The 22,864-nt window shown below is 39.1% G+C and overlaps 1 long non-coding RNA gene across 1 annotated transcript; it reads left to right on the forward strand.

Annotated features, from left to right (window-relative positions):
• Positions 1-18,488: 18,488 nt before the first annotated feature.
• On the forward strand, positions 18,489-22,189 carry LOC125148734 (uncharacterized). Its single transcript, XR_007145679.1, has 3 exons — positions 18,489-18,649; positions 20,259-20,336; positions 22,065-22,189. It is a non-coding gene; the product is annotated as an uncharacterized LOC125148734 (long non-coding RNA).
• Positions 22,190-22,864: the final 675 nt, after the last annotated feature.

Here is a 22,864-nt window from a genome sequence, read left to right on the forward strand (position 1 = left end):
CCATGTTGCTGCAAATGACTGGATTTCATTCTTTCTCACTGCCAAGTAGTATTCCATTGCATATATAAACCCCATCTTCTTTATCCATTCATCAGTTGATGATGGGGGGGAGAGGGGAAAGTGGGTGAGGGGCATTGAGGAGGGCACTTGTTGGGATGAGCACTTGGTGTTGTTTGGAAACCAATTTGATGATAAATTATATTAAAAAAATAAATATATAGAACACCCACATAAAAGAAAGAATGAATATACTATATTGACCACATGGAATCACCTCCAAGCCAGACTAGTACTGAAATAAAGGAAGGTACATGTCAGTGGGTGTGAATATGACACTTTGCCTGGACAGGATGACTCATTGCCCAAAGGAAGTTACTCTCAGTGACTTCCTGTGCTTTCTCCGCCTCTTCACAGGGGGATTCCCTCCTTGATTGTGAGATATGCACACAGTCCCAGGAGGAGAGGACCACCTTCAGTCATTTCACATTGATATTCTGATACTTCTGATTGAGAAGAGTGAAATACAAATGATCTCTTATCATTTGTCCTTCTATGTTAGGTAGGCAGTTACATTGTGCAATTATTTTCACAGCTATGTTAGCCTGAGTTTATTTGCAGGTGGCTGAGTAGTATGGAATGCATGTAAAATGCTAAAAGGATAATGAGCTAAGTTCTTGGAAATAGGGGAAATAGTTGGGAAATGAGGGAGAGACTCCTCATCATCTGAAACAGAAAGCAAAGAATATTTACTCAGACTAAATACGTAAAGAACATTGATGCTGGCGGTGGTAGATAGGGGAAGGCCTGGGAAATTCACAGTTGTTGGTATTAATTTTTTTTAGTAGAAGTTCACTAGCAAAGCATTTGATTGTGATTTTCATACTGACAGTAGCTTAGAAAAAGTATACATGATATGCATAAGTCTAGACAGTAGCTTAATTACTATAACAAAAATAGAAGAAAAAATTGCCCCAAATGTTTGTTTTTATTATAGAAATTTTTCAGAAAAATATGAAATTAGAATAGAATGATCAACCTCCATTAATCCATCACTTAGCCTTTAATACTTATGAATACAAAGCCAGCCTTTTTTCACCTAGATCTTAGCCACTTTTGGGGATTATTTTGTAGCTAATCCCAGACATCATATTATTTTATCTGTAAATCATTTGCTATAAGATAAAAGAAAAATTTAAAAGCCTAAGGGGATACCTACAACTCTGTAGCCACAAATTTAAAAATCTGGATTTAACAGATGATTTCTATCAAAATACAAATGGTCAAAAATTGATCTAAGAAAATAATAAAAGAATCAGGGGCACCTGGGTGGCTCAGTTGGTCAGGCATCCCACTTCCATGGGGCTTGAATTCAGGAACTGGTTATTACTAGGTGCCGGGTAAGTATAAAGAGTTTAATATTTTATTTCCAACTACAGGTCAGCATCAAAGATAAGGCTACAAAAAATGCATTGTTTAGTCTGTTTTATTATCTCAAATCCAAGAAGAAAGTAATTCCAGATTATAAAACAAAGTAGAAATTGAACAGACTAAATAGACTTATTCATTAATTTCTTTTTTTTAATGTTACTTTTAAGAGAGAGAAAGAACAAGCAGGGGAGGGGCAGAGAGAGAGAGAGCCGGGGGGGGGGCAGAGAGAGAGAGGGGGGCAGAGACAGAGAGGGGGACAGAGGATCCAAAACAGGTTCTGCTCTATGCTAACAGCAGAGAGCTCATTGTAGGGCTGGAACTCATGAACTGTGAGATCATGACCTGAGCTGAAGTCACATGCTTAACTGAATGAGCCACCCAGGTGCTCCTCATTAATTTCAATTTACAAATCATTTTTCCATCCATCAAGAGTTCTTATTAATTATTTTTTGGGACATCTCTTTTCTTTTTTTTTTTTTTTAATTTTTTTTAACGTTTATTTATTTTTGAGACAGAGAGAGACAGAGCATGAACGGGGGAGGGTCAGAGAGAGGGAGACACAATCTGAAACAGGCTCCAGGCTCTGAGCTGTCAGCACAGAGCCCAACGCAGGGCTCGAACTCACGGACCGTGAGATCATGACCTGAGCCGAAGTCGGCCGCTTAACCAACTGAGCCACCCAGGCGCCCCAGGGACATCTCTTTTCTGAGTAGGCTATTAGCCCTGGGTTTGGTTTGCCATGTGCATTTCCTTCTCTGGGGTTTGTATATGGAGAAGGCACACAAGGATTATGAATCAAATGAAGAGCAAGATGTCAAAATATTAGTTAGGGCAAGAACCAGAAAGTATCCAATGATGGGCTTTATGGTTAAAAAGAATGTGGTTTAGACCTGATGATAAAGTGAAATGTTCTTCCCCCTGCTGTGTATTTAAATCTTAGAATAAAAATGATCGGGGATGCATCTTAGAGGAGTGGGTTAAGACTGTGTAGGCAGAACAAGGCTTGGGGTCCTGTCAAAACAAGCCCACAGAGCAGTCTTATGTCTACTTGGCTAGAGGGGAAGGAGTGCAAATGGAGAAAGCATAGTCCACATTTTCTAACCACTTGGAATAATAACCGGTAGAAGAAAGAGGCCACACCTTGCCTAAGGGTAGGAAAAGAAAGAGGAAATGCCTGCACTGATTCTCATTTCTGAGCTGCTGCAAGCCACAGCCAATAAAACATATCTTGTAAATGTCAAGCTCTGGATAATCAGTTCTTCCTCTGTTCTGGAGGACCAAATGTTAGGATCACAGGGAGAAGCCTGAGACATTTGGTCTAAGCCTCCTCAAAGTGAGGGTCAAGGAGAGATGCCCCTTCCCCTGCAGGCTTCCTGTCATTTGAAAAGTTGTCCCCTGTAGTCGATAAGAGTGCACTTCCCATTTCATAAGAAGGATGGCTGTTGGATGGTTTTCTTCAAGCAATTTGCAAAATGCCTTTTCCACCTTTTTCTAAAATGCTTGATTTTTTATTGGGCCAAACCAAAGAGCAAGAAAGGTAGAAGAAATCCTTTGGAATACTGCCAACAGTCTTAACTTGAAATTTGCATTTGATTAACCTGTGGACGCGAGATTCTCCTTGCATTCATGCAACAGTTACAGGCAAAGCTTTGCCATTAATGCTGTCTAAATTGTATAATGAGAAAAGACAGTTGTACTATGATGATAGTTTGTGTTAACAACTTGGAACTGGTTTAGAAGTGATTTGAGTTGTTGTTTGCTTGGAAATAGCATTCAAACAGCTTGAGGGATTGAGTCTTAAAATCCTCAAAGCTTTCAAAAGTGTGCAGTAACTTGTATGAAGATGCCGATTAGTAAATATGTGCAGTTACATGTGAACACTTTCAAGATTGCTTCAATGTTACTGTTGTTTTGAGTGTTGGCGTGAAAATATACGTGTAAGTAAGTGTTTACTAGTACTTACTCTGCTCCAAGGACACTTCTCAGCTCCAGAGAGGGACAAATTAACAATTCTCTGTGATGATACTGTTAAAGAATAAGTCTATGGCACAATATAATCTACCTATCTTGACTGTGGAAGAGAAAAGTAAAGCCAGTTGACAGTATCTGACAGTATCTGGGGCTCTCTCTCTCTCTCTGTCTGTCAATGTTTGGTAGTATTAGGGCACCAAAGTCACCAACCAATACATGGTTTTCCTCTGTCTGTTCCCTCCCTTCTCTATTAACTGCCAGTATGTAGATCAGATCTTCACCTTCTCTTGCTTAGGGACTATCGCAGTAGACCACATACTTGCATGCATATCCAGTTTTGCCCCCCTTGCTTCCTCCACTGTCCTTTAACCTGCCTATCTGACACTGTCAGTTCCTCAGTGTAACTCCATGACTTAATGTTCAACTACACCCAAAAGATATTAATAACTTTAGACTCTTAGTTCCTCAGGGCTTCATCATACTCTCTCCCTGTAGGGACTGGTGTTTTCTGTTTCCTCACTTCCTAACTCCTATAGGGTCTAGGTGTTATATCTTACTTAACATCTTTGCATCTCTAGGGAGCAGTAAGTTGCTTGGCACCTAAGGGCAGACCTACCTAAGGGTGATCTTCCTGAGCTGAGATTCTCCAACAGATTTTCCGAAGGTTCTGCTTGAGTTTGTTTTGTTTTCTTCTTACTTTAGAGACGAATATATATACATGTATATGTATATATATATATGTATATATATGTGTGTGTGTATATATATGTATATATATATATATACGTATATCTACACATATATATTTGAAGATTGAAGAGTTAGATCAAATTGTTCACTAAATATTGGGGTATGCCATAAATTAATTTTATTTAGAGGTATAGATTGTTTAATTCTACTGTAATATTTTATTGCAAAGTAACCAGACATGTTTTCATTTAAGTGGATGCTGAATTTTGTAAATAATAGCAACTGTAATATTTTCATTACCTTTTGTCATACTCATTGGAGCCATAATGATAAAGGTGTATTTTTTAAATATGTTTTTAAGTTTATTTATTTATTTTTGAGAGAGAGAGAGAGAGAGCGAGCGCGCACAAGTGGGGGAAAGGCAGATAGAGAGGGAGACACAGAATCTGAAGCAGGCTCCAGGCTTTGAGCTGTTATCACAGAGCTGGATACAGGACTCGAACCCAAGAGCTTTGAGATAATGACCTGAGCCAAAGCTGGCCTCTTAACCCACAGAGCCACCCGAGGACCCCATGGATGTGGTTTTTAATCAACAGTTAGAATTAGTTTGAAAATACATTTAATTTTTTTAAAGTTGAATTTTTGTTGAAAATACTTTTTGATTAATCACCTGATTTTTTAGAATTTTGGCAGGCCCTGGATGTCTGAATACATTGTATAATTAACCTAAACTTTAGGAACGTTCTTTTGTTTTGTTTTTTTAATGATCCAAAATTAAGTTGCTTTTAGTCACAGGATTTCTGTAAATACAAACTTATGTCAGAAGAGGACTTTTATTTACTTTTTGATTCAACTCAGCATGTTTATTTAATCTGCAATGATTCAGCTTACTGGCTGCTCTAGAAACTTGGAGTGTGTTCTCATGATGGCTGAGTAAGTTGATGGCTTTGATCTGAAAAGTAAAAGAAAGGCTTAGAGGAAAGCATTTTTTCCCCTGCAAATTTGCCTTTCGAATTTCTTTTTCTGTTAGGCAAGTATTGCTGTTTGGTTGTATGTCACTCTCATTTAGCTTAGATTTCTTATATATGGAAAATTGAAGGATTTTGTTTTCAATTTGTGATGGTTTTTGGTGTTTTCAAATGGAACAGGCAGACTCATTCCAGGCACTGACAGATCTCTGCGTTGTTGATTTTGTCTCCCTTCTGGACATCCTGGAGCAAACACAAAAGATGATGTTGATATTAATCTGTTAGGGAGGTCACAAAATAACCAATGTATGAATCATTGAGTTTAATTTTTCAGAAGGTCTAGCAGGAGAAAGATGACCAGTGTTCATTTCCTCTGTAGGCAAGGTTGATGTATAGAGTCTGTCCTTCCCCATCTCAGGCACTCTGCATTTACTCATTTTCTTCTCCTCTGGCTTCCCTCCTTCTGGCCATCCTCCCTTTGCTTTGAGTGGTTATCGTTACTTTTTTTTTTAGAGAGAGAGAGAGAAAATGCCACGAGCTGTGGAGAGGGGGAGAGAGAGAGAGAGAGAGAGAGAGAGAGAGAGAGAGAGAGAGAGAGAGAGTGAGAGAGAGAGAGAGAGAGAGTGAGAGAATTTTAAGCAGGTTCCATGCTCAGTGAGGAGCCTGACAAGGGGTCTGATCCCAGAACCCTGGGATCACAACCTGAGCTGAAATCAAGAGTTGGCTGCTCAAGTGACTGAGCTCTCCAGGTGCTTTTACTTTTGTAATTACTGCGCAGGTGACTCTTACCTCAATTTGTGCTCACTGTTGAAGTTTAGGCTTCTGCATCATCTGAATTCCTAGGTGCTGGGTGAATCTCTCCATAAGGTTCATGTAGCTTATCATTATGCACTTAGATTATGTCTACATGCAGGGACTGCTTCCCTGTGTTCCGCTGAAATTTGATCTTTTGGAACCCTGGCTTTCAAGCAAGTTAGTTCTAAGGCCAAAAAACAAACAAACAAACAAACAAACAAACAAACCATGGAGCCATTCTGCAGGCTTGATCCTTTCTTATGTGAATGAATGGTTAGTATTTCTAATATGTAAGATCTTCTTAGATTCTGACATTTTCAACAGGGACATCAATCATGACCTGAGGGTTTCATGGTTTGCTTTCACAAAAATCGGATGCTTTATAAGCTTAAACCCAAATGACATTTAATATTTAAAAAATGACAGAATTAAGTATCGCGGAACCTCAGTGTTGGGAGGGACCAGAAGGTAACTTCTCCTTTGTATGTACAAATGTCCTCTCCTTGAACATCTCTCACAATGGGAAACACAATACGTCCTGAGGCAGCTTGTGTTGTATTTGCACAGACCTGACAGAAATTTCTTCTTACTCAACTGATACTTGCCTCCCTGAGATTTTCTTTGCTTGCCTCTGGTTCCAAGCCTTTGAGGCCGCCAACCCAAACTTCCCCTTTTGACTGTAGAAAGCTGTCACATAATTCTCAGCTGCTTTTGTTTCAGGGATCACAGCGCCAATTCTTCCAACTGTCCTGCCTCTGATTTGATACTAAGTCCTCTCATTTCCTGGCTGGTCAGTTCTTCTTTTAGTCCATCTCTAATTTGACTGAAATGTGTTGTCCAGATCCAAAGATGAGGTCTTCTCCCTCAGCTCTTCCTTGGTGCTTTTGATACTGCAACCTAAAAATGAATTCAGCTTTGAGTGTGTGTGGACGTATCGTACTATGAGTTCAGACTGAAATTATGACATAGAATCTTGCATTTTTAAATAGATCATGCTAAGTCACTTCCTGCTCCATTTCACATAGTGAACTTCTGAACTTCACATCAGTGTATTATGTTCATCCATGTTATATTGTACATGGTTCTTAGAACTATTATTTAAGTAGTTTGAATTCTGAATCTGTGATCCAACATATTCATCATCAGTTTTGATTTCATGTTTCCTCTGTGCTTTGTGAATGGGTCTTCTCTAACTTCATTAAAGGTAGTGATGAAAATGGGCCAAGAGAGCACAAGGGACCCCTGTGAGTTGCAACTGGAAATCTCCATTCAGGTTGATGCCCATCTTTTAATTGGAGCCACTCATAGATGTCCAATAAGTCGCAAACCCACCTAGTTGTCTGGACACATGGCCCGGATTTCCATCTTTTCTTAAAGGATATTATGAAACATCTAACCATACATACCCTTTCTGAAAACTCCATAGACCAATTACTTTATCAAAGAAGAAAATAAAAATCATTCTTCATAACTAATCTTTAGTAAATCTGAAATGCATTTCAGTTATCAGTCCCTTCCTGCCCATTGTTTAGAAACCATCATTTAAATAATCTTAGAACCTTGACATGCAAAGCTACCATTTCTAAATTATCTCTTCTTTTGTAAAAAAAATCAGAATGAATTCCCCACATCCTGCTTTCCTGTATTTTGCTATGCTTTGTGATTGTTAAATTACCATCATATCTCATTTTCAGACTCTGAGCTACCCTGGATGGGCTTTTCCTTAATTAATTAATTAGGAGTCTTTAGGTAATTGTATAAGTCCTTCTAGTGTAGGGCTTGCACCCCCCCAGGACTTAGCCAAGTCTTGACACAAAGCCTATTTTGCCATTTTGAACAAATGATTCTTTCCTTATCTCGATACCACAGCACCTTCAACAAAATAGGGGTAACATGGTCCTGAGTGAGCAGGGAACCAGCTTCTTTCTTTCTACTCTATCATTTTTTTTTGTTTTTTTTCTCTTAAATAAAAATGATTTTAATAGTATTTTATTATAAATGACATATTGCATTTTTATTTTTTTTTTAATTTTTTTTTCAACGTTTATTTATTTTTAAGACAGAGACAGCATGAACAGGGGAGGGGCAGAGAGAGAGGGAGACACAGAATCGGAAGCAGGCTCCAGGCTCTGAGCCATCAGCCCAGAGCCTGACGTGGGGCTCGAACTCACGCACTGCGAGATCGTGACCTGGCTGAAGTCGGATGCTTAACCGACTGCGCCCCCCAGGCGCCCCGACATATTGCATTTTTAAATGGGAATTTATCTTGTTATTGTTTTTTTTAAATTTATTGTCAAGTCAGCTAACATACAGTGTAGTCCTGGTTTCAGAAGTAGAGTACCATGATTCATTACTTACATACAACACCCAGTGCTCATCCCAACAAGTGCTCTCCTCAATGCCCATCCCCCGTTTTCCCCATCCCTCCCAACCCCCCACCCCATCAACCCTGAGTTTGTTCTCTATATTTAAGAGTCTCTTGTGGTTTGCCTCCCTCTTTTTGTATCTTATTTTTCCTTCCCTTTCTCTATGGTCATCTGTTAAGTTTCTCAAATTCTACATATGCCTCCTCTGTCATTTTAGTACTTGGGTTTCAGCTTCAAGGTCCAACAGGAACTCCATCCATCCCTTACATCTTTCAGGCAGCTGGAAGTAGAAGGGGCAAGGAGACAGACTGCTGAGCCAGCATTTTTAAAGCAGCTTGTCTATCCTTGTTTGCCAGAACTTTGTCAAATGGCCACACAAAACTTCAGGGAAGACAGAAAATGCCATCTCTGACCAGGTGCACCACAATTCCACTGGAAGTTGGTTTGTATTACTCAGAAGGTGAGATCAGTTTTTGGGTGGCAAGGAGCCATGTCTGCTAAAACTAGAAAATAGAGTAAGTAGGAGTTGAGGGGTTGTCTCTTCTTGTCCTTCAAAAACACATTTGTCTTAAGTAAGTCTAGTATTTCTGACTACTTTTTTGCTGCAGACATCAGCAATAAATCCATTTTATTGACCCTAGAAGTAGGTAGACGTTTTGTATCTTGAAATTCAGCCTTCTCAAGAAGGTTTTATGTTTGTTTTTGTTACTGTGTCTGTGTCTCCACACTGGCTTCTCTAGCTTCCTCCTCTCTTTAGTCCTCTTTGGAGATTAGCAGTTGCTCAATCAGAGCAGCATATTTGCCGGCTCTCCAACCATGCCGAGTCACATTGACGTCCACATGTGTAGATTATGCAGTTAAGTTTTTTTTTTCCTTTTCATTTTTGAAAAGCTATCTTCCCTAAGTTTTCAAGAGATTGTATCTAGTAGGAAGCATTCATCTCTTCCTGCCATTTTTTTTTTTTTTTTCCCTGTTATCAATCAGGGTTTCAGTGTTTCAATCAGTGTTTCAGCCTGAGCTTCTACCTCCTTCTGTAAGGGCTGGGCATGTGACCCTGGTCTAGTTTAGTATGTTCTCCTTTCTTGTTCATCATGATTGCTGCAGGAATGGGCAAGTGATCTGGCTGACATGTTTCACTGGAAACCGTGCAAGGGACCCCTTCTCTCTTTCTGAGATTGTTTGGGGTCATCTCCACCATCCCACAGAGAGAGAGCCTGTCTGAGAATAAAGCCAACACAGAAGAAAGCCAAGCAGTGAGAGGGATTAAATGAGCATTCTGAGGATAGGAATCTACCCTAATTCTAGTGCTACTCTTGAACTTGTGTGTTATGTAAGCCAGTAAAGATCCTTTTCCCTGTTAAGCAAGTTTGAGCTCAATTTATGCAATTTGTACTGAAGTGAGTCCTCATCAATTCAGTTTGTTCACTTCTGGGTTCTTGTTGATTGCACCAGCCAACTTCTCTTTCCTTATTTGTTAAATGAAATGTACCAGTTGTATTTGATACAGATGACCCTACATGGGCTAGTTGAATTATATGAATTGGGTGTGCAATAATTACATAGTAAAACCTCTAATCTGTCAGTGTCCATTTAATGGTGCTTCTGAGTAATCATCAGGTTCTGTGTTTACATGAAATAAAGCAATAGGTCTCATCTTGGACTCAATCTCCTTCAATCTCTGCTGCCTCTCCTTATCTCAGCATGTAAGGAACACAGAGAGGGAAAGTAGAACAGGCACAGATAAATGCATTGCAGAAAATGCATGGGAGTAGGCCTCTTTCAGAATGTTTTGAAGGCAATTAAAACCTCTCCAGGGATCAGTTAATGATGTCTCTGTTCCTTAGAACTTGGACTTTGAGCAACTATGGAAAGCAACTCTGAATTTCTCCAGGAATAATTAGGATCTTGATATGGTTAAACAGTCATTTCAATCTAAGACAGTAAGGGACACAAGGGAAGGAAAGCAAAACTAACATTGGTTGAGGGTCATTTATGTTTTCATTGTGGTCCAGGTTCCTTTTATGCAGAACTTGCTGCTAAAAAGAAAGCAGGCAGAGGCATTTTCCAAGCCAAAACTGTCTAAGGAAAATGGGAATATAGTGCCTGGTACATGGGAAATATTCAATTAATTACACCAACTATGGGGATAGTGGCAGTGATGATGATGTCCAGACACCTGGGTAAAGTGCATCTCCGTAGAGCGCTGAGGTTCAGGCGCTGGTACCCTGAATGAGAGACCAGGTGCACAGTGGTCCTAAGGGTAGAGCCCTGGCCACCTGTATTTTTATAAATTATATTTTTTAAAATGTTTACTTATTTTTTTTTATTTTGAGAGAGCAAGAGGGAAAGAGGGAATCCCAAGCAAGCTCCACGCTGTCAGCATAGAGCCCCACGTGGGGACTGATCTCATGAACCATGAAATCTTGACCTGATCCAGAATCAAGAGTTAGATGCTTAATCTACTGAGCCACCCAGGCGCCCCATGGTCAGCTGTATTTTTAAGAAGCTCCCTAAGAGGCTCTGGGTGCTCATTAAAATGTGAGAATCTTGTCCTCAGGGGTGACACTAGAGGGGGACAGGAAGGGATCATATTAATTAGTAGTAATCATAACCAATATTAGTTGGTATTTCAGTAACTCTTTAATTTGTAAATCTTCAATTAACTTAACATCACCAGACAGTAATCTTAGAGCAGTTTCAGTAACAGCAAGATTTTTTTAATCTTTCAAGTATGACAGACTTTCTGCAGTAAAGGTGCAGTCTCTCTTTCCTGAACAATCCTAATTATGGGGCAAATATACTTTATTTTTCGTGTATGCCAAAGACAGTTAAAGATTATAAATAGAAATTTTACTTGTTCATTTACTTTATTTTCTTTCCCCCCCCCTTTGCTTTCCCTTCTCCTTCTTCCTTACTCTTCCCTTCTCCCTTCTCTCCCTTTTTCCTGCCATCCTTTTTCCTGAGGTTGTCGCCTTGCAATGTAATGCTTCATTGTAATCAGCAGAGGGCACTGTTCTGCAGCAAATGTGGAACAGCAGTATCTGAAACGTAATTTGGGGATCCTATTAAAGGAATCAGAATAAAACAAGCTCATAAATGTTGTTACATACATGAATGCTTATTCCATTTGAATTATGGCGATAGACGTGAACCTGTAATGATGACATGGTTCATAAAACAATTTCCATTTTAATAGCTGTGTTTAGTGATGTACCCTTTCCTTTATGAGAATTTAATTCTCTCTTTTCAACTCCTAAACTCCTGAATATGATACTCTTTTCAACAAGACAAAGGCTTCTCAAGCCAATAAGGCTGTGGCTCCTCCTGAAAACCCTGTTTTATTGGTCTCTTCTGTGTAATCTTTTAGTTTAATTTGATAAGCATTTCTGTTTTCCCAGGATAATTAGGTGGATAAACATGAAAATGTTCAAAAAGAAATGGAGCCAATTAGATGCTTTATCAGAGATTTCCACAGAAGAAATGCTTTACAGATGGACAGACTTTCCCTTAGAGATTTGAGCCTAAATTAGAATTCCTGGAGTTTACAATGGACAAAGGAGGCAGCTTTCTTAAATAGAACGACGTGTCAATTATCTGAAGAAAAGAGCAGATAAAAGCGAGAAATTCCCACATGCTTCAGAATTAACACTTCTGTGGTAAATACAGAGGGACATGCCTTCAGTCAGAGCAGAATTTTATCCCCAGCCAATTACAACCACCTTTAAACAGGTTAGACAACTGGAAGAGATTGCTCTGTGGCTGTGGGTGATTTTCCTGGCCCTGGCTGAAATAGACAGGTATCCAACATTTGTTAATGCTGTAAATATGTCAGCATGCATGTAAAAGATACTTGCGTATTAGGCCGACTGAATGTTCTGTAATTGTCCTGATGATAACGGTCCTTTAATACATTTGCTCCTTCTTTCTGTGGAGCTTAAGGAAATGTTTTGAGGAGTAAACAACCTAACATTATGTTCTATTTATTTTTGATTCTTGAAAATAGACTCCTATTTGAAGTGTAGTATCTGATCTTCTCTCTCCAAGTTTGATCTCATGTTTTCTGCTTTTCTATTAAGATTATTTGATGTCTCATTAAGTGATCATTCAAGGTGCTACAATTCAAGATGTGGTCCTATTAGTGTGGAATCAAGGAACATGTTTTTTTCTACTTGAAAGACTTTACAGTGTAACTCAAAGAATAAAACATGTACTAACATTTTTTTCTTCATCACTTCTTACGCATCTTTCATGGTTTTCCTAGTTACTCTCTGAATTCTGGGAAGCTGCTCAAAATGAAAAATCTTCAGAATTAAGAAAATATGTTTCTAAATGTAAGAATCCCCATGATGACTCCCACGTTTTTACACTTTAAACTTGAGCACACTTTTGCAATTTCCTGGTTCTTTCAAGCTTCATGTGGGATGATAATAGATATCTTCTAGAAAAATAGCCCTTTCATTTCATAAGGATAGTGTCTGTTTTTCTGTATACTTCATCTCAGGGTTTCTTCATCCTGCTCCCAGTCTTGTCTAGATTTCTATAGGGCCTTTTCTTTTGCTTGTCCCAGAATCTCAGACTAATACTAAAGTCCTCTCCTTTTTTTGTCGCAGTATCTACTACCACTGACAACCTCAGAACTCTGAGTCTCTTGGGTACCAGAGCTTAAGTGGCTTGAACCAGATATTAATTGAGGAGGCAGTTGGGATGTTAAGTTATCACTTGACAGGTAGAAATTAATAATTGAGTAGTGTACTAAGCTTTTGTTTCCATTTATGGGGAGGACTTTGGATGAAATGTTGGGGGTATGATCTGGGCCATGTATAAAAAATACGTCATTTGAAGTTAGTTGTAGCTTGTCTGAGAGCCCTCGTCTGAGATGAGTGTGTGCTCTCTCTGAAGAGAGAGGTGACTGCTTCTCTCAAAATGGTTTTCTTCCCGTTTTATCTATCTAGAGATCCAAACCTACATTCAGTATTACAGCCCTGAGCTAGTATTTGGAGACACATTTTTCAAAGAGTCTCTAAGTATTTTGATGTTTTTACAAGGACTTTCAAAATTCAATTGTTGGCTTTTCCTCTTAAAATAAAACCACTATATTTTGAATAAAATTTGAAAACAGGGTGATTTTTAGTTTTTACACTATCTTCCTAAATAACAAAACCAGAGAAAACCCTAAAAACCTAGACAGAACTATAAAATGTGATCATACTATAATGCTATTTAAAAATAATGTACACTTAGTGTTATACTTTAATAAAAGAAAAGCATAAAGCATAACTGAAGAAAATTCTGCCTTCCAGATAAAATTTCCTTTACCACAAAAGGTACTAAGTTCTAAAGAATCTTGAGAATATTTATAAAAATACACTTTAAGAAATCTATGGAAGAAACTCAAATCCAAATCGGCAATTTATCCTAAGCCCCTAGGCTTGATTAATGATCTTACATTGTTCTTTTACTCTGTGCTCTTGAAATATATTCTTAAGTAGATGTGAATTAACATAAGCCTGTTCTTTTTGCAAGACAGAGTGCTAATTACATAATAGACAAAGGAAGACCAATCTTTCCAGCATTATGAACAAGTGAGCGCAACATTTCAAAACAAATTGGATGGGAGTGAACAGGTTCTGATTTGTTCTTCCTTTTCTCAGTTACCTCTCAAAAGGTCATAGGAGCTCAATGCACGCTGGAGTGTATTAAAGCCAGAGGGGGTGCTTTCTAAATTTCCCTTCTCCTACCCTGTGATGACTTGTATTTGGACTTGATGACTTTATCTGCTCTATGGCTAAATCCAGGGAGGACTTATGAGGATGTGATTTTCTACACGACCCAATGATAATAGAGCCGCCTGTTGACATTTCATCAGGTGGTTAAATATCAACAAAGAAAAATGTGGTTCTCTCCGAAGGCTTGTTGTCATCTGTGCAGACCCTCGGGGAGGGGTAAACAATTGCCAGCAGTTAGAGGGCAGGAGAGAGGAGCATCTGGGCTCAGATGTTAACCAGGCAGTCCCTGAAAATTTTGCAGGCAACTGCCTCCCAGGTGAACTCTCAAAATAGACTCCATCAAGGGGAGGTTCAGCAGGCATTCTGTGGCCATAACAACTGGATTCAGGTACCAGAGAACTCCAGCCATGGTGCCAGGCAATCTTGTATCCTCCCATGCTCATTTGAGATGGCATTATTACCAACCTAGCTTCATGTTGTCAGGGGTTTTCTGAGGAACACAGATTTTTTATCACAACAGCTGGGAAATCCTGCAGGAAATCACAACCTTGGTTTTTTTGATTTTCTTGTCAGACCACTGAAGATTCTTTTTTACAAAATGAAAAAAAAATCGTTTCAGTAAAAAGTGGATGAGACCAACCTTTGAAGACGAACTTACAACTCCAAGAGCAGCATGACTAAGTTTATCAAATTCATGCTTTAATGAACAGAGGAACTGAGCTAGGAGCAAATGTCATGGGTGGAAAAATCAACAGCATGGTCTCTGGGAAGTGCAATGCCTGAATGATGTGTGGATAATTGCATAACAGCGATGCAGTATTGCTACCGAACAATCAGTACATTGTCTGTTCAAAATGAGGAAGTAAACAGTTTCCAGTGTTGCCATTGCAAGTTCCCTAAACACTCACTGAACTTATGGGGACATCAGATTTTAGAACTTGATCCAGAGTGTTGGATTCCTGTGCTGCTAAATGGAAAACAAGATAGGTCGAGGAGAAAGAACAAATGGAATGATACGCCTTGTTGCACCTGCTTGATGTTCTCACCCATGTCTTTGTTTGCACTTGTGTGACTAGGAAGTCAGATGCTGAAATCTGGACAAAGTCAACATCTCTTCAGTGACAAAGTCAAAATTTATTGAGGGATCAGATGAAAAGACAACCATCCCCGAAGATGAGAAATAAATTATGTAACTGTGTAGATTTTAAATTCTATTAGGTAGGATTAGAACAGTTTTGAGGACCAATTTTCCCCCCTCCATGGAGGTGATATCCTCCTGACTGTTCAATTTGGCCTCCCATGAATTATACAGTTTTTTTTTTCCATTGTGGGGGGGAAAGCAAGCTATGCATGTCTCTGTATGAGTTCTGAGGATTGTTCCCTTAGATGGTTTTTTTTCCCCCAAGCTTGGGGAGTTTGTTTTCACTCTTACACTGACCAGAATACAGGTAAAGACTCAAAAGGGACCCTCTGCAAATTTCTGGAGTGTTCTTTGTGTCTGTGTGTGTATCTCTTTGCTTTGAGAATCTGCCTGTAAATCCTTGGCCTCTGGGACTCTTGGTTCTGTGTCCTCATCTCAGGGACTCTACCAAGCTCCACCTGACTTCCAGCTTCCTGGGCTTGGGCCAAGAAACTCACTCCAAATACTAAGCTGGGCAACCACAAGGATTACTTTTTTGGTTTCCCATCCTTAAGTCACTGTCCTTTGCTACCTGATAGCAATGTCTGAAAATGATTGTTTCATATATTTTGTTCATTTTTTAAGAAGTTTGTTTGTTTGTTGTTTGAGAGAGAGAGAGAGAGAGAGAGAGAGAGAGAGATCACACATATGTGTGTGCAAGCAGCAGTGAGGCGGGGAGCAGAGAGAGAGAGGAAAGAGAATCCCAAGCATGCTCTGAGCTGTTAGTGCAGAGCCTGATATGGGGCTAGAACTCATTAACCATGAGATGATGACCTAGACCGAAATCAAGAGTTGGGTGCTTAACTGACTGAGCTACCCAGGAGCCCCTGTTCATTTCTGAAGTTGTTTTAGGAGGAGGGTATATCTAGTCCCTGTTACTTCACCTTGGCTGGAAACAACCACATAGATTTTAAATTGGAAAACATTTTTTATCACTGTCTCCTTAAAAATTTATCATGACTTCAGACACATATTATCTTCTATACTGAGGAATGGGTTTACTATCTTCAGCAGTAGAGAAGATCATTGTTAAGGTAGTTGTCAGTGGGAGCTGGCAAGTCTCCTTAATGGTAGTGCAGATGTCTTTCTCGGATTAGTTACTACTGGTTGATAACCATGATGGCTCCCTCTGGTCTTGAATTTGACTTTTCACATAAATAAAACAAAACCTAATTTGCAGTTTGAAATTATAGTCTCCATTGTATGAGGTCTCTCTCTTCTCTCTTTTTTTATAGCTGAATCTTCGGAGTACATAGTATTAGGGTAAACTTTAGGGTAAGTAGTCCCTAGGAGATATGTGAGTATAAATGCAGTTGACTTTGTTCTAGGCTTGTGTTTAGCCTTATCCAGTATTAAAAGTAAGTTTTGCTTCATGTATCATGATAGAGTTGAATATGCTTGATGTTTCCTCTCAATTCTGTTTGATTGCCACTGGAAGCTCTTTTAAGGTCTATTAAACTTGAGACAAAAAAATACGTGTGTGTGTGTGGGGGGGGTGTGTGTATGTGTGTGTGTGTGTGGTATATGGTAAAAATAAAAACATCAGTGGCACAGATAACATGGCAACACTGAAAATAGGGTAAACTTATAACAACTTTAAAAGAAAAGGACTTCTCACAAGACACCAATCTGCATAAAATGAGGCTGTGTGTTGGTTTCTAGAAAAGTTACAAGAAAATGGGAGAAATGATGTGTTGTCGCTATAGCTTTCATGTAGAGGTACTTTCAATGACCTTTGATACTGGATGAAATATAAATGATCAAGTTTACTTTTTATACCCCTTAAACAAGGCTGCATCTTGGCAAACAGAAGACAGAAGTAGGAAGAATCAGTAGGTAAAAAAATTATTTTGGGTGAAGTTAGGAGTCTGGGGACCAGATGCAATGGTTCAGTATCTTAAAAAGTCACTTATCATGTGACAATCCTGCTATAGTCTCCCTAATAATTCAGCACATTATCTCTTCTTAAGCATTTGTTTTTAATGTAATAAGTCTCTGAATTACTAAGGAGAATGAGATCATGTTTTGGTTAACCTTGATGTTAAGCATGATAAAGCTATTTGTGCCTTATTTTATATCTGGAAAATATTACTACTGTTTAAAAAAAACTTTTTTATAGGTCAATATTAGTATCATTTTTCCATGGTTAACCTAAAGCCCATTCTGTTTCATTAAAGCCCAGTCTAAATAACCCTGCTAATCATGATATATACTTTTTTTCAAATTCATATAGTTAGTGTTAACCAGTGATGTATTTGATTGAACACTGCCTTGCTAATTCTTATATGTATATTAACTACTTAACTTTGTCATATCAAAGTTTAGTTTATAAGTTTCTTGAATGCATCTTGCCTATATTCTTCTTTGATAATTGTTTCATCTTTTTTTTCTTTTCTTTTTTTTTTTTTTTTTTTTTTTTTGTCCACTGCTAAGTTGAGAGTAGATGCTTGATAAATACTTGATATTACGGTCTTGATAACAGGTGAAAATATTTAAATCTGGATATATCCCTGTCTTCTCTTCTCCCCATCATCATCAGTTCCTTTAAAAATCCAGAAAACTAAGGCAGGAAGTAATTGCTTGTGAAGGTCCACACAAGAAGTTAGGCCTGAAACTAAAAAATTGCACCTCACACTTTCAAACTTAGAATCCTAAACTCAAAACAAAAGGCCACACAGCCTCCATCAGTATACTTAGATTAAGAAAAACATCCCGAAAGGCAAAGGTGCTCTTGTCCTGAAGGTAAGTTTGTGACAGTCTTATTCATTGTAGCGAGAGACTTCCGCTCTTGTTAAAATGTCTGCGGCCCCAGCATGCTGAAGACAGGGGCGATGTAAATGTTGTTGAACATAGATTTTGGAATCTGGGAAAGAAATCCTGTCTGGTCTCCCCTTGGATGAAAGGCTCTCACTCCTCTGGAGTGGTCAGTTGTTGTGTGGTGTGTGGACAGCTGAGAGTCATTTCCTCCTCTTTATTCCAAATGAAGCTGGACACTCCCTTTACATTTTTGAAAAGTTATCTGTGTTAAAAGGGAGCTAACGTGTTTACCCAGTGGGCTCGCAGCCAGGACCATGCCACCTCCTTCTCTTGGTCTGTCCCCTCTCCGTTTCCCAATCTCCTCTGTACCAAGATGGGCAGATAGGAAAAGTTGCCAATCAGGATGCCAGAGCTTCAAAGGGATCCATCGTGAGAGCACACAAAAGCTCGTTTGTTCAGTACTTGGAAGGAGATGCCAGTGGCTTCCAGGCAGACAGAGAATCGGGGGTTTGTCTTCACTTGACTTCTTGATTGCCGCATCTGGCTGATGGAGAAGTCATTCTTTTCATCTGGTGGCTTCACTAAAGTAAGAATGACTGAATACAAGTGCCTCTCGGACTTCACTTAACTCCATTTTGAAAGGGACAAACAAAGTCATCTCTGCTTCTGGAACCAACTGAATGACAAGATTTCTTAAAAAAATAAATAGTGTTTGCCATTGATAACCCTCATATACTAGACTACAGACTTTAGTGATAAACATGTCAGGTGACTGGCAATATGGGATGATCTGACTTTATATGTCAGAAAGGTTTGGGCGGTACTCCTCACAAACATCCTCCCTCAGAAAGCCCATAGAAAGAGTACAATTCAAGTTAGAATACTTGACATTCTATGTTCAGTGTTCATTACTTTGCCAAAAGCTTACTTTTATAATTCCAGCGATCTTGGGAGGATCCTGTTAGGCTGTTACTGGTTGTTTGACCCTGGTGTGAATATATTTTCAGAGTATAGGTTCCGGGGACAATTAATGGTGGGATCAGAAAGAGTAAGGGCATGTTTGAAGGAGAGAAAATGAGCCTGAAGTCAGGAAAGAAAGGTAGTGGATTTGGACACTTCTAAGCAGGGTCAGGAGTAAAGTGAAGCCTGTGAGGTTCCCAGGGCATAACCAATATATACCTATTTTTCCCCTCCTAAGTGTACTTTTATGCAACTATAATTTTTTAAATTTTATTTATATATATATTTAATTATATTTTAAAACATTTTTATTTATTTATTTTGAGAGAAATCAGAGGTGGGGCACAGAGAGAAAAGAGAGAGAATCCCAAGGAGGCTCTGCACTGTCTGCATGGAGCCCCATGTTGGCTCCAATTTTAATAAAAAATATTAATGAAAGTTATGTTACATATTTTCCAAAAACAAAAGTGACTTATCTGGATACCAACTTTATGGGAAAGTGCGAGGTACAAGTCCTGGGACATTAGGAAGTTAACTCCGAAAAAAAAAATAGGTTGGGAGTCAAAAGTTGGTATATAAAATACAAATAGTTTAAATTCTAATAAAAAAACAACTTCAAATTTTCTTAATTTATTTTTGGCAGAAGGACAAATTGTCAATATATAATAAATCAATTGCTTATATTCTCAAACATTAAAAATTCTGGGTGGAAAAGTTAGAAAAAAATCTATTATAAAAAGAAACAATTAAATGAGCCTTACACTGTTTATCACTGAAAATCAAGATGCCTATTTTAGTTACCATTTGGCTCTAATCGGGACGTCTGGACCATTCGCTGAGAATAGAATAATTCTCTTTTCCATTTCACCTACAGCTGCCCCAGAGATCTTTTTTGAGAACTGAAAAATGGCTAGCTATCATTTGTGATTCACATTCTAGCATTGGCCACCTCTGAACGGACGTATGAACACTTAACATCGTATCCATCCTCCTAACACATCTGCAGCGTCCGTTGCCTGTTAACAACTGGCACAGTGTGTGCAGTAGATCCCTAGAACTTACCCATGTTGCACTACTGAACCTTTATATCCGTCGAATAGCACTGCTTCACCCAGATCCTGGCAACCACCCTTCTCTCTGCTTCTGTGAGTCTGAAAGATGCCGCATACCAAAGGAAGCATGTAGTATTTGTCTTTCATTGATGATTCCATTTCACATAATACAATGTTTCAGGAGAGAATATCTGAGGTGGCGTCACTCTTAGGCTCATGCGAGTGCAGACCGGGCACCTGGGAGTGAGCGCCTCTTAATTTTTGCACCTGGGGAGCCATACCTGCACCATCCTCATCCCATCCCTGCTTGTAAGACAAACAGCCACTGACTATAACCTTGATCAAGACCATTCCTGGTTCCTTAGGAGCAGCTGTGGGTGTAGCAACATACGCTGGAGGACGAGTGGGAAGAAATGCACTCTGTTTTTGCTGTGTGATTTGAGGTAAGCCCAATGATTTCCCTCAGCATCATTTTCACCCAGGAAACCGAATTAATATTTTCTGTCTTTACGTGTCAAGAATTGGGAAGAGTCTGAGATTTTACTCTAATTGTAAGCAAACAAGTTAGCCTATCACATTTTCATGGATGCTGACAGAAGACCCATGACTCTCAGGTCAGATACAGGAAGCTTTCTTACTCGTGGTCACAGCAGTAGCCAGATCATCGGCATTTGTATTGGGTCCTTGAACTGCAATTTCTATGGGGCTACAAGAGGCAGATCAGATGACACAGGCACCTGCAGTGGGTTGCATTACAGGAGGCGAACCCCAAAGTTAAGGAACCAAAGTATTTTGTAATGGACAATAAGAATGCCTGACCTTTGCTCAGAAGAGAGAGATTAGCTTACTCTTTGCTCCAGCAGGCTCTGTGGAATATTTGCCTCCCTATCTTCTTTAAGACTCTGATAGATTGGTTTTAATTTTGTTGTTTATAGACAGCCAAACTGAATTCTATCTAATAGAGAGTTTGACATCTTGAGGTAGAGTGCGATAGCAGAAATTGAGGACATGACTGTCTTGGTGGTAAGGAGGTATTGAGGTAGTGAGGGGTCAGATATTGCAGGCTGGACAATTAATAACTCTTCTTATGGGATAGAAAATTCTTGTATTGTCACTCGTCCTTTGGAAGACAAACCACATATGAATTGGAGCTAAAGCACTAGGGGAAATGGCAGAAAGAATTCAGAATGTTGGGGTGTGTTGGGTGGTATTTGGCATTTTAATAAATTCTGGAAGGAGTGAGAAATGAGCTCCAAGGTGGTCAGACTTCAAGCAGAGAGAAGGAAACACCTCTTCTCTTAGAGAATTTCTGTAAGCATCCTGTAGCATACATTGCCCATGAGATAGTGAAGGTGAGAGAAAATCTCCTTCTATAGTTCAAATTAAAGCACTTTTAAGTGATGGTTACAAAATGGTACTATTAGCAGAAAATAATATTGTACCACCAAAGCTCGTAGCAAGAGCTCTCAACAGATAATGAGAACTAGATTGACTTACAGTACTAGCTTCAGGTTCTCAATTTCTCATCCAGACTTATTTTTTAAGTGGTGTCCAAGTTTCACTCCTTTGAGAGAGAGGGCAATAAATAACGAAGGTGGCAAATAAAAGGTTAGAGTTACCAGGCTGAAAAACTAAGTATTGACAAAATCTTGGTTTTATTTATATGTAGAACTAACCATAAACTAATATGTAAGAAGCCTACTAAGATGTAAGGAAATGATATTGGCAAAGATAACCTCAAGTAGGTCTTCAACACCTGGTGGCAAACACTTAAGTGAACTTTGGGCTCTGCTGGAAGTGGGCTTTGAAAGCTGTGCAGGCTCTGAGAAGATCGTATGCTCCAGGACCTATTTCAGCACGTCCAGCGATGGTAGTGGACATGAGTAGCTCTCTCAGGAGAAAATGACAAGATGAGAGTGTTTTCCCAGAAAGAAGAACCAGGGACTTCCAGAGGAACCAAGTAAGGAACTTACTCCACTGCCAGAACTATGTGCCTTTTCAATTCTGTCCATTGGTTTTATAATTGTTTTTATAATTGTTTGGACCTGTGAAGGTGGTGTGTTGGCCCATGCTTCCGACTTCCCAATGGAAGGTTTTATTGCGGTTATGCGGTCCCTTTTCTGCCATAGTGTTTCAAGTGTGTTGGAGGCAGGATTTTTCTCTGTTTATAGGTCACCAGGCTAAGGGGAATACCACCTTACTTGACAGAGGGAACTGTGCATCACCCAGAGATCCTAGACTCAAAGCAGTAGCTGGGGAAGACTTTGGGTTGTGTCCACTGGAGAAGGGAGTGTGTTCTTGTAGACAAGGAGTACACATGGATGGAGGTAAGTCTAAAAACACAGACTGTAAAAAAGACCACTGATTATCTCATGAACATCCATTTTACTCTCCTTTTCAATTATAAAACCTTAACTTCATTTTGGGGATCTGTTTTCTCAGCTAAAGGCTAATATTTCTCAGTATCCATTATAGCCTTATGCAGACATGTGGCAAAGTTCTGGCAAACGAGATGTTAGAGGTAGTACTTCTTTAAAGGGCAGGACACAGGGTCCTATTTTTTTCTTCCTCCATCCCATCCTACTTCCTGGAATATGTATATAATGGCTGGCACCCTAGCCACCATTTTGCGGGGTGAGGATAAGTCTCTTCTCTCTAAAGTTTTGGCATGAAAGTTTGTATAATACATTAATTCTGATGAATTAATAGGAATGACAAGTCATCCTTGGAGTACTGACCTCAATACTTCTTTTATGTGACAGAGTAACACCTTTTGTATTTAAGCCACTTTGAATTGGGGAGACAGTTCATACTTAGCTAAACCTACTTTGATAATTGTAAATTTCTACACAAATATGAGGATATTGTTACCATTATGAATCAAGAAATCTGTCAAAACAATGGGTGCATCTCTTTCCAGTTGAAACAAAGCAATATTACTTTATTAATTTTTAAAGAAAAATTTTGACAG

This window comes from Prionailurus viverrinus, chromosome A2 (assembly GCF_022837055.1).
Source record: "Prionailurus viverrinus isolate Anna chromosome A2, UM_Priviv_1.0, whole genome shotgun sequence".
NCBI classification, from domain to species: Eukaryota; Metazoa; Chordata; class Mammalia; order Carnivora; family Felidae; genus Prionailurus; species Prionailurus viverrinus.